Genomic DNA, 10889 nt, shown 5'->3' on the forward strand with positions numbered 1-10889 from the left:
ATATATATATATATATAGAATTGTTTTCTTTTATGAGAATGGTTTTTTTTTGTTTTTTTCGTTTCATGGAGAAACCCTGTAGGAATTTACAGGGTAAGTTCCTCAGAAAGAATACCAAAAGGACACCGCTCACAACCAGATCACAGATCAATACACCAGTATTTTTGACGTGGTTAAAACCCTCAAAGAGGGAAACAGTCCACGGCCTATCCCAACGTGGGTACTACAGGCAATTTATTAATCAAAGAATGAAAATTTACATAAGCTTCTCTCATGCACGGATTACCCGAACAATGACCCTCCATGTGCTTTAAATAGAACTCATGGACCAATCGGGTGTCAAGCCACGGATCAAGTGTCGGTAATACCGAGGAGAGAATGAACCGTCGGATCACTACATATCGTGACCGTCGGATTGTAAGTTACAAAATGTACAATGGTAAAGAAACACACTTTACCTAACTCTATACCTAACTCTACACTAGACCAAGTTGAACTTAACTATATCCTATGTGTCGGAATATCCTAACATCCCCCCTTAAGAACAACTTGGGATAGGATTGAAGGATTTACAAATATGACACAATAGGAGAAGGAAGGAGGCACTAGAGCCTATCCCCCCTTAGTGACAACTTCCTGAACTCCAAGCATATATCGAAGTTTAGTGAACTTCGCCTCTGTGAGAGCCTTTGTGAAGATGTCTGCAACCTGATCATCTGTTGGACAATATTGCACTTCAAGAACATGGTCATGAATGAGCTTTCTGATGAAGTGCATGTGTAGTTCAATGTGTTTGCTGCGCTGATGCTGGACTGGATCTTTGCATAGCTGAATGGCACTTTGATTATCACACCAAAGTGTGGTTGGATGCTGCTGCTCAAAGCCAAACTCTGATAGGATCTGACGAAGCCACAAGGCTTCCTTACTAGCTTCCACGGCACCACGATACTCTGCTTCTGCTGACGAAAGAGAAATGGCAGCCTGTTTCTTACAAGCCCATGTAATAGGTCCTGAACCAAGAGTGAAGACATAACCGGCAGTAGACTTCCGATCATCAGGGTCACCAGCCCAATCAGAATCAGTGAAACCAACTAACAGAGGAGCTGCTTTGGCACTGTAATGAATCCCAAACTGTACTGTACCTCGAACATAACGAAGTATTCTTTTAGCTGCTTTCCAATGACTTTCACGGGGGTTTTGCATAAAACGAGCAACAAGGCCAACAGCAAAGGAAAGATCAGGACGAGTATGGGTTAAATACAAGAGTTTTCCGACAAGTTGACGGTATAAGGTAGCATCAACTTCAGGAGAAGTACAAGAGACTGAAAGTTTGACTCCAGACTGAAAGGGAGAAGGGGCTGGCTTACAGTCTTCCATGTGAAAATGACGAAGAATATCACAAGCATACTTGGACTGGGAAAGGAAAATACCCTCCTGGGATTGCAAGACTTGAAGACCGAGAAAATAGTGTAAGTGTCCTAAGTCTGTCATTTCAAATTTCTTTTTAAGGCTGGACTTCACATGGTTTATAAGGTTGGGATCACTACCAGTAAGAATAAGATCATCAACATAAAGAACAAGGATGATAAGAGAGTTGCCCACTTTCTTGGTGTAGACAGTATTGTCAGAATGACACCTAGAAAAGCCAGATTCTAAAAGAAAGCTATCCATTTTGGCATACCAAGCCCGAGGAGCTTGCTTGAGGCCATAAAGGGATTTCTTAAGTCGACAAACAAGGCTGGAGTCTGTTTGTATGAAGCCAATGGGTTGTTCCATATAGATTTCTTCCTGCAAGTCCCCATGCAAGAAGGCAGATTTAACATCCATCTGATGGACTTCCCATTTTAAAGAGGCAGCAAGGGAAAGAACAAGGCGGATAGAGTTCATTTTGGCAACAGGGGAGAAGGTTTCAGTGTAGTCAATGCCTTCAACCTGTGAAAAGCCCTTAGCAACGAGACGAGCTTTATGTTTATCAACTTTCCCATCTGGTCCATACTTGGTTCTGTAAACCCATTTACATCTAACAAGTTTGCGTCCCTTTGGTAGAGGAACAAGATCCCATGTATCATTTGTCATCAATGAATGATATTCTTCATTCATAGCTGCTTCCCAATGTGGATGGCCTGAAGCTTCTGCAAAAGTGTCAGGATCATGATTTACTGGAGCTTGAGCCAGTAAAGAAGAGGCTCTTTCAAACTGAGAACGTGTACGTCGCTGATCTGTAGGATCACCGGCAAGATCACCTGCTGCATCCCGAGTAGCACGGACCCATCTTGGAAGTTGAGGATCCTGAGAAGGTGGGGGAGGATTATCATCCTCGCTTTCATCATCTGAAGAAGAAATGTTTTCAAAAGTAGAAGAGATAGGAAGAGGTGGCACATCCGCCGGACTAGGCTCGCAGGCCGATTTATTTTCATCAAATTTTACATCTCTTCTAATGATAACATTTTTGGACTTAAATGGAATAAGTCTATAACCTTTTACATCTTCAGAATATCCAACAAAAGTACATTTCTCACTCTTAGGTTCTAAAGCTTTATGCTTTTCATCTGGAATATGGGCCCATGCTTCACTTCCAAACACACGAAAGTGACTTACATCTGGTTTAATGGAACTCCAAGCTTCTTCTGGAGTGATATTCTCTAGAACCTTAGTAGGAGTGCGATTGATTATATAATTTGCACAATTAATTGCTTCGGCCCAAAAACTAAGACTGAGTCCTTTAGATTGCAGCATACAATTAGCCATTTCCTTTAAGGTGCGATTTTTCCTTTCAGCTACACCATTTTGTTGTGGAGTGTATGGAACAGTATGTTGCATTTGAATTCCATTTTCGGTGCAAAAGTTGATGAATGTGTTTTTAACATATTCTCCACCATTATCAGTTCTTAGCTTAAGAATTTGATGTCCAGATTGTTTTTCAACAAAGGCTTTGAAGGCCAAAAAAGTGTTAAATACTTCGCTCTTGAGTTTTAAGAAGTATACCCAAGTGCGTCTGGAGAAATCATCAATGAAAGTTAAGAAGTACTTGCAGCCAGAGAATGAAGCAACAGGAAGAGGACCACATAAATCACTGTGCACAAGCTGTAAAGGGGCTGAGGCGTGCCAAGAGGCACGTTTGTCAAAACTGTCCCGATGATGTTTTCCGAGTACACATCCGGAACAAACACCATCTCTGCAAGATACCATAGGAAGACCTGTCACCATATTTTCTTTACATAGATGCTGAAGGGAGCGATAGTTTAAGTGACCAAATCGCTCATGCCAAAGTTTGCTCACTTCATCATTATGAGCAACAAATACTGAGGGAAGATTTGATGACCCAAAGTTGTGAAACTTATACAACCTTTTGGAATCATCAGCAAGACCAGTAGCTAGAATCTGTTTAGGATCTTTTAGATCCTTGATTACAACATCATGAGGTGAAAATTCAACAATTTTACCTTCACCTGAATGAGTTATCTGATAGACAGATAGAAGGTTGCAGGATAAGGTTGGAACACATAATACATCATTAAACTGACCATTGTCTAGATGAACAGTTCCAGTCCCTACAACATTAAGAGATCTATCATCACCAACATATATATTTTTGGTGTTACAATCATTTAAAGAAGAAAACATGGCTTGGTTTTTGGCCATGTGATAAGAGGCTCCAGAATCAATGAGCCACTCATGAGAATGAGAAGAAGAAGAAGATACATTTAATGCATAACCAGACTGAGATGATTGACAACGACATGCAGAAAGTGCCATTCCGGAAGTTGAAGTTGAAGTAGGCTCCACATGGATGTTATGTTTCTTCATTGCGGCTTCCAAGGCTTCCATCTTCTTAAAGCATTTAGATTCTAAGTGGCCATCTCGATTACAAAAGTTACAATGTCTATCAGTCTTCTTCCATTTGTTTTTATTGGTCTTATCATTTTGCTGAAATGATCTTTCATTTTGAGGCTGAGATGGTTTAGGACCATTCTTTTGAGGATATGACTTCTTAGGATTCTTTGAATTTGGTTGCTGCTGGGCGGCTAACGCTTTCGTGGAAGAGTTTCCAAGATTAAGAAGACCAAGGTGTAAGAGTTTTTCTTGTTCTCTTATTAAGGAATCACAAAAGGAGTCAAAGGAAGGGGCCTTGTAGTCTTTTCCTTGACAAATGAAAGCTTCCCTTGTAGAATGGAAAGTGGAAACAAATACAGAGTAGGCTGGTCCCAACTTAGTAAGGATGGAATAAATAAGGTTACCATCTTCTTTCTTAACTTTAACACCTTCCAAGAGATATCTAAGGGTCTTGAATTTGGACAAGAAATCTTCAATGCAAGAAAAATTATTAGGATCCAAAGTAAGCAACTCATTTTCAAGTTGATGGGCTCTAATTTCATTTTTAATCCCAAAAACTTTAGCGAGTTTTTCTAATGCTTCATGAGGAGTCTCAAGTTCTGCAATGTGGAATCTAAGATCAGGAGAAATAGACATCCCTATCAAACCACGTGCTTGATCTTGTCTATTTTCCCATTTTGCAGCCTTGTCTTCATCTTTTGGTTTCTTCTCTTGGTCTGTGGCTATTCTGAAGAGACCTTTACTTCTAAGTAAATCTTCCATGTAGGCTACCCATTGGAAGTAGTTAGTGCTGTCAAGAATGACTTGGCATGGACTTTCCATTTTTTTTAAAAACTGAAGCTGAAGATGCTGAAAGTAAGTGTTCCAATGGATAGATCTCGAAAAAATAGGTGGTTTTAAAAAAAACGGCTCTGAAAAAGGCTTCCGGATGAAGAAGTTATGGCTTTTTGAAAAAAAATTGTTGACGTTGCCGGCAAAGTGCGCGAATGTGCGGGAATGAAAAAAAATCCGCCCCCACAAAATGGAGACTTGAACCCAAGACCTCTACTCTCTTAAAATAGCTTTGAACCAATTGATCTATACAAAAAATTTGAGAGAGAGAGGGGGGGGCCTTGGTTTGCGTGCTTGCCTTGAGAAAGCTCTTTTTCCCTACAAAACACAAAACACAAAACCCAACACGAATATGCAAAGAAAAATGAACCTTGCGGCTCGAAGTTAGCTTTAGCCAAAAAACTAGAAATTTTTAAAAAAAATCTCAAAGTTAGCTTTAGCCGAAAAACTAAATATTTTTCTCAATGTTTCTGATTTTCCGAGATCACACTAAGGTGCAGGGAAAAGAGCATACGCATGAGAAAAATCCTTCCTTTCTGTTTCTGATTTGCCCAGATCGCACAGAGTCGCAGGGCAAAGAGCATACGCAGAAATGAAAGGTATAGATCCGGTTAAAAAAAAAGGCTAAATAAACTGAGACCGAAATAAGCAGAGAGAAAATAACAGTAAACTGCAAAAAACACTGTATACCTCCTGATCTGAAAAATGACGCAGCTAGGGCTACCGAAAACCTTTTCGCGTGAAACGAAAGGGGTTCCTCACTGGAACAGATGCTCCGAACGCAACAGAGCAGTCCTCTCAGCCCGAAAGCAGTCAGAAACAGCAGATCTAGGAAACGACAGCCGCATGCAGTTCTACCGGCTTCAGATTTGGATCACCAACGGACGCGGCCCTCAAATAGCTCTGATACCATGTAGGAATTTACAGGGTAAGTTCCTCAGAAAGAATACCAAAAGGACACCGCTCACAACCAGATCACAGATCAATACACCAGTATTTTTGACGTGGTTAAAACCCTCAAAGAGGGAAACAGTCCACGGCCTGTCCCAACGTGGGTACTACAGGCAATTTATTAATCAAAGAATGAAAATTTACATAAGCTTCTCTCATGCACGGATTACCCGAACAATGACCCTCCATGCGCTTTAAATAGAACTCATGGACCAATCGGGTGTCAAGCCACGGATCAAGTGTCGGTAATACCGAGGAGAGAATGAACCGTCGGATCACTACATATCGTGACCGTCGGATTGTAAGTTACAAAATGTACAACGGTAAAGAAACACACTTTACCTAACTCTATACCTAACTCTACACTAGACCAAGTTGAACTTAACTATATCCTATGTGTCGGAATATCCTAACAAACCCAACATCCCTAAAAAATATATTTTTTTCTTATTTTTTCTCCTAAAAATCCTACAAATTTGAGATTTTTTTCTTCTTCGTTATAAAATATAAAAGAACAAGGATTTTTGTGTGGTTTTTCCCATGGAAATATGATATTGTAAAAAAAAAAAAAAGTAGAGCAGTAAAAAATTAGGTTTGGAGCATAAAAACCATAAAATAACATATTTTCCCCAAATTCATCTTTAAATGGTCAAAATAGAAGGAAAACTAACATTTCAAATGCAAAAAACTCTCGTTCAATGTGTTATTGATGCCAATGCAGTGCCTCCGCAAAATTGCTCCAAACGTTTTAACAAAACCCAAAAGACTTGATGTGATGTGACAAATAAAAACAATGATTGTTATTATATAGTGAAGATTGTGGGATTGCTTTAGCATTTCTTGAATGTGGGATTAAAATTAAAATTAAGAAAATTAATATGTAGTTAATATTATAAGTTTAGATTAACTTTTATTCAATGTCGGCTAAAAAATAAAATATAAATTATAAAAATTAATTTAGTTTCACATTTAATGTTAAATAATTTAAATAAAAAAATTATTTTAGTTTTGAAGGAATGCATTAAAGGAATATTTTTGTGGATATTTTGAATAGAAAGTAGGGTGAAATTTTTCAAGACCAAAAGTTTAGTAAAATGTTTTCAAATACATTTTAGATGAAAATTTTGGAGGGAAATATTTCAAACGAAATTTTTGGAGGGAAAATTTTTAGCAAAAATTTTGGGGGAAAACTTTGGAGGGAAAATTTTTAGTGAAATTTTTTGGGGGGGAATTTTAGAGGGAAATTTTCAATCTTTAAGCTATATATTTTCATTGGGAGAGAGTGCATTTGTATCATTCAACATCTTCTGTTTGAAAGTCATGGATTCTTCTAATAGTGAAGTTTTTCTTTTTGCAACATCAACATCTTCGTCACGCAACAACTCTATTCATATTGATGAACATAACAAGAATTCGTTCACTATGAATAGAGAGTCAAATTTTCCACTTGGTCCTAATCCTAAGGATGATGAGAGCAACATTGATGAAGGGAAACAAAAAGAAATTTATGTAAATCAAGAGTCAATTATTCCACTTAGTCATAATCCTATGATTATGAGAGCACCGGTGATGAAGAATTTCGAGAGTCAAAATTCCCACTTAGTCCTAATCCTGAGGATTATGAGAGCACCACTGATGAAGGGGGGATGAAGAATTTCCAGAGTCAATTTTCCACTTCATCTTAATCCTAAGGATTACGAGAGCACCAATGATGAAGGGGGGATGAAGAATTTCCAAAGTCAAATTTTCCACTTTGTCTTAATCCTTAAGGATTATAAAAGCACAACTTATCAAGGTGGGGATGAATAATTTCCAATAAATAGAGATTCAAAGTTTCGACTTAGTCCTAATCCTAAGGATTGTGAGAGCACCAGTGAGGAAGGTGAGGGGGAGGATGAAGAATCTCCAATGAATAGAGATTCAAAGCTTCCACTGAGTCCTAATCCTAAGCATTATGAGAGCAACACTGACGAATGGGAGGATGAAGAATTTCCTACAAATGATAATTTGGCTAAAAATAGAGAGTTATGTTTTCCAGTTAGACTTAATCCTAAGGATTATGAGAGCACTAGTTATGAAGGGGAGGATGAAGAGTTTCTTGCAAATGATAATTTTAGAGGCACATATGTGAATAATGCATTTTCTCTAAGTGAGCGTTTCAAAGGCACTCATGGTGATGAATAATTGAATCCTCCAAGGGAATATTTCAAAATCATGGATGAAGATGGTGAAGAATTTTGTTCAAGTGAGGATTTGAAAAGCGTAGATGATGGTAGTGAAGAATTTTCTTCAAGTGAGGATGGTAATGAATATTTTCCAAGCAATGATGGTGATGAATTTCCTAACTATGTTCAGAATGATCATAGTGAGGATAATATTCCTCCTAATGGTGATGAAAATGCTTCTACAGAGGATAATGAAATGATGAAGACGTTGCAATAAAATATTGTGTCTAGGAGTACGAGTAGACGTTTTCATATCAATCCAAAATATTCCAGTTATAAAAGGCATAGGACAACATATCTCACCAGTAGAAGTTCTATTGGTGATCTGATTTCAAGTGAATGTTGTCTAAAGGATTGCTTAAAACATATGGATTTCAAGTTTTCTATGGAGAAAAGGAAAAGATATTTGTTAATGAATAAAAGCATGCAAAATTCATATTTAGTAGGTTGCATGCAATCTACACTAGCAAGTTATGATTATCATATTGGGAATGTATTTCTTTGAAGAAAGGCTTTAAAAATGTTGCATTCAATTGGTAGTTTTTGTTTGTCAAGAATCCAAGAAAGATTGGAAAAGGATCCCGCATATTATTCAAAAGTATGTTATAAACAAGAGGTTGGGTCATTAGCAAATACTGCAATGTCATGGATGAAAGAATTATTTTCAAAGGATGGGGAGTGTATGCCAAATAAAGACATAATTCATATTCCAGATAATTTCTCGAGACGACGAATCTACAAATTATGCAAAGAATATGCAGAAGGTGTTGAAGGAGTTGGTAATTTTATTGCATATTCATATTTTATAAGGATATGGAAGAATGAATTCAACCAATTTTGTATTCCTAAGAAGACAATGATGGAGGTTTGCAATACATGTGCTTCTCTTAAAGAAAAAAGGGATAAATGTCAAGGGGAAGAAAGAGGTATGCATTCATAACATTATTTTTAAAAATTGGATAGTTATCAACTATGAAAATATATTTATTAATATGTTTCTTTTATTTTATGTGCATATTTTGTTGTCAAAGCACTTCAAGAGCATCACAATTAGAAAACAAGTGAAAGGAAACAATTGTATAAACATTGAAAGAAGTGTTATGATAATCCAAACAAATATTTGGGTTTGATAATTAATGGCATGGACAAAAAGAAAACACTTCTTCCACATTTTGTCTGCACACCAAAAAATTTAAATGAGGAAAATATTATTCAATTTCAGTTGGTTGGTTGTATGGTCTTTAATGGGAAGATGTTGCCAAGGGTTTATTTCACACCTCCAAATATTCATAATCATGCAAATATGACCATAACTGTAATCCATGATGTGGTTTCTCATTGGTCTGGAATTTTTCCTGAAGTTCAGTATCTGTAATTAGAAAACACAATCTGTGAAAACAAAAATCAAGTTATTTTTGGGTATCTAAACATGCTCATTGAATTGGGAATTTAAAAAGGTAAAGATTGGTTTGCTTCTTGTTGGGAATACTCATGACCATATTGATCAGATGTTTAGCTATTTTTCAGTAACATTAAGAAGGAGAGATATTAGGAGTTTTCCATCATTAATTGTATGTATTAAGAAATCATAAATTCCAAAGCCCATTTTTCATGTGTTGGAAGAAACGATTGACATGCAAAGGTTTATTTTGGGATCGCATGGTGAGGAGAAATGCATTGAACAACTTAATGATGTTAGTTTCTAGCATCAATTTCATATCAAAAAATTGTTGGAAAAACACTTATATGGAGAAAGAAGTATTCAGTTGTTGCAAATTGGGGGGTCATCATCGGGTTTAGCATTTTTGAAGTTCATTCCAGAGAATCGAATATTTGCATCAAAGATATTGTCATTACAATCAGTTGTTAAACTCCACAATGCACGAAGTCATCAGAGAGATATCAATTAATTTTGAATGCCTAGAAGAAATCAAAATATGTATTAGAGATACATATGAGTACTTTGATGTTGTTGATTCAATCTGATGGGATTTATTTTTTTCAATAATCAAAGTGATGTGGTTTCAAAATCAATAAATGAAGATACACTTTTGAAGACTCCATTTATTTGGCCACAAAATATGCCAAATAAACATGAGGAAAGACACATTGTTGAACAACAACAATCTCAAGGTATTATTAATTCTCCACATGTAGAGAAAAGAGAAATCTATATTAGTTCTAGAAGATTGCATGCACAAAGTGAAGTGACAGAAGACCTTTATAAGGGTTATGTGAAGGTTGTTAAGGAGGGATGCATGATAGTAGAGTTAGGAAATGGAGATCCACTTGGATATCCATTCTAGTTTGCCAAGGTTATAAAGGCAATTAAAGAAAATGAATATATTACAGTTGTTGAAGTACATTGGTATGCTACAAATACTGACCCATTCAATGGCGTGTACAAGCCAGAGATGGTAGTTGATAAACAAATTGGCAGAAAGAGTAAATGAAAGGGTACAAATATAAATCGTCGCCACACAAACCTCTTAAAATGAGAGAATGTTGGCATACTTGTGTATGACTTAAATTTAACAAAGAGAGGAACTCTTCACTTCAAGACCATAGGGATTTTGAAAAAATTGCCACTAAAAGAAATGGTGTTGAGATGAGAGTCTACTGAACCTATCTGTAGATCTAGAATACCTTTGAAACCTGAAATGGTAGGCGTGCATGTTGACTCAAATGGGGCACTAGTTGATGAAAAATAATAATATGGATCATCTTCATCTGGATCTAGTCATTCATCTGAAGATGTTGATTGTAATGGTGTGCCAGAACTTATAAGTGACACTGAATAAATTTCTAAGGCACTTTATGTAAATGATGTTTGCATGGTAACTTGAAATAAATATTTTGACTTCCATATGATATTAGATGAAGTTATGAGTAATTTCTATGTTTGTTGGATTATATGTTTTAATTATGAAGAATTCATCTCTTTAGAATATCCACAATGCAACAATGAAATACAAAAATAATTTATATTATATTCAGCTACCAAAGTTGATATTTTGATTAAAAGTAAAAAAATATTAGAAATTAATG

Source organism: Pinus tabuliformis, chromosome 5_2 (assembly GCF_031772625.1).
Source record: "Pinus tabuliformis cultivar Carrire ecotype Pingquan chromosome 5_2, CPIR1, whole genome shotgun sequence".
Classification (NCBI taxonomy): Eukaryota; Viridiplantae; Streptophyta; class Pinopsida; order Pinales; family Pinaceae; genus Pinus; species Pinus tabuliformis.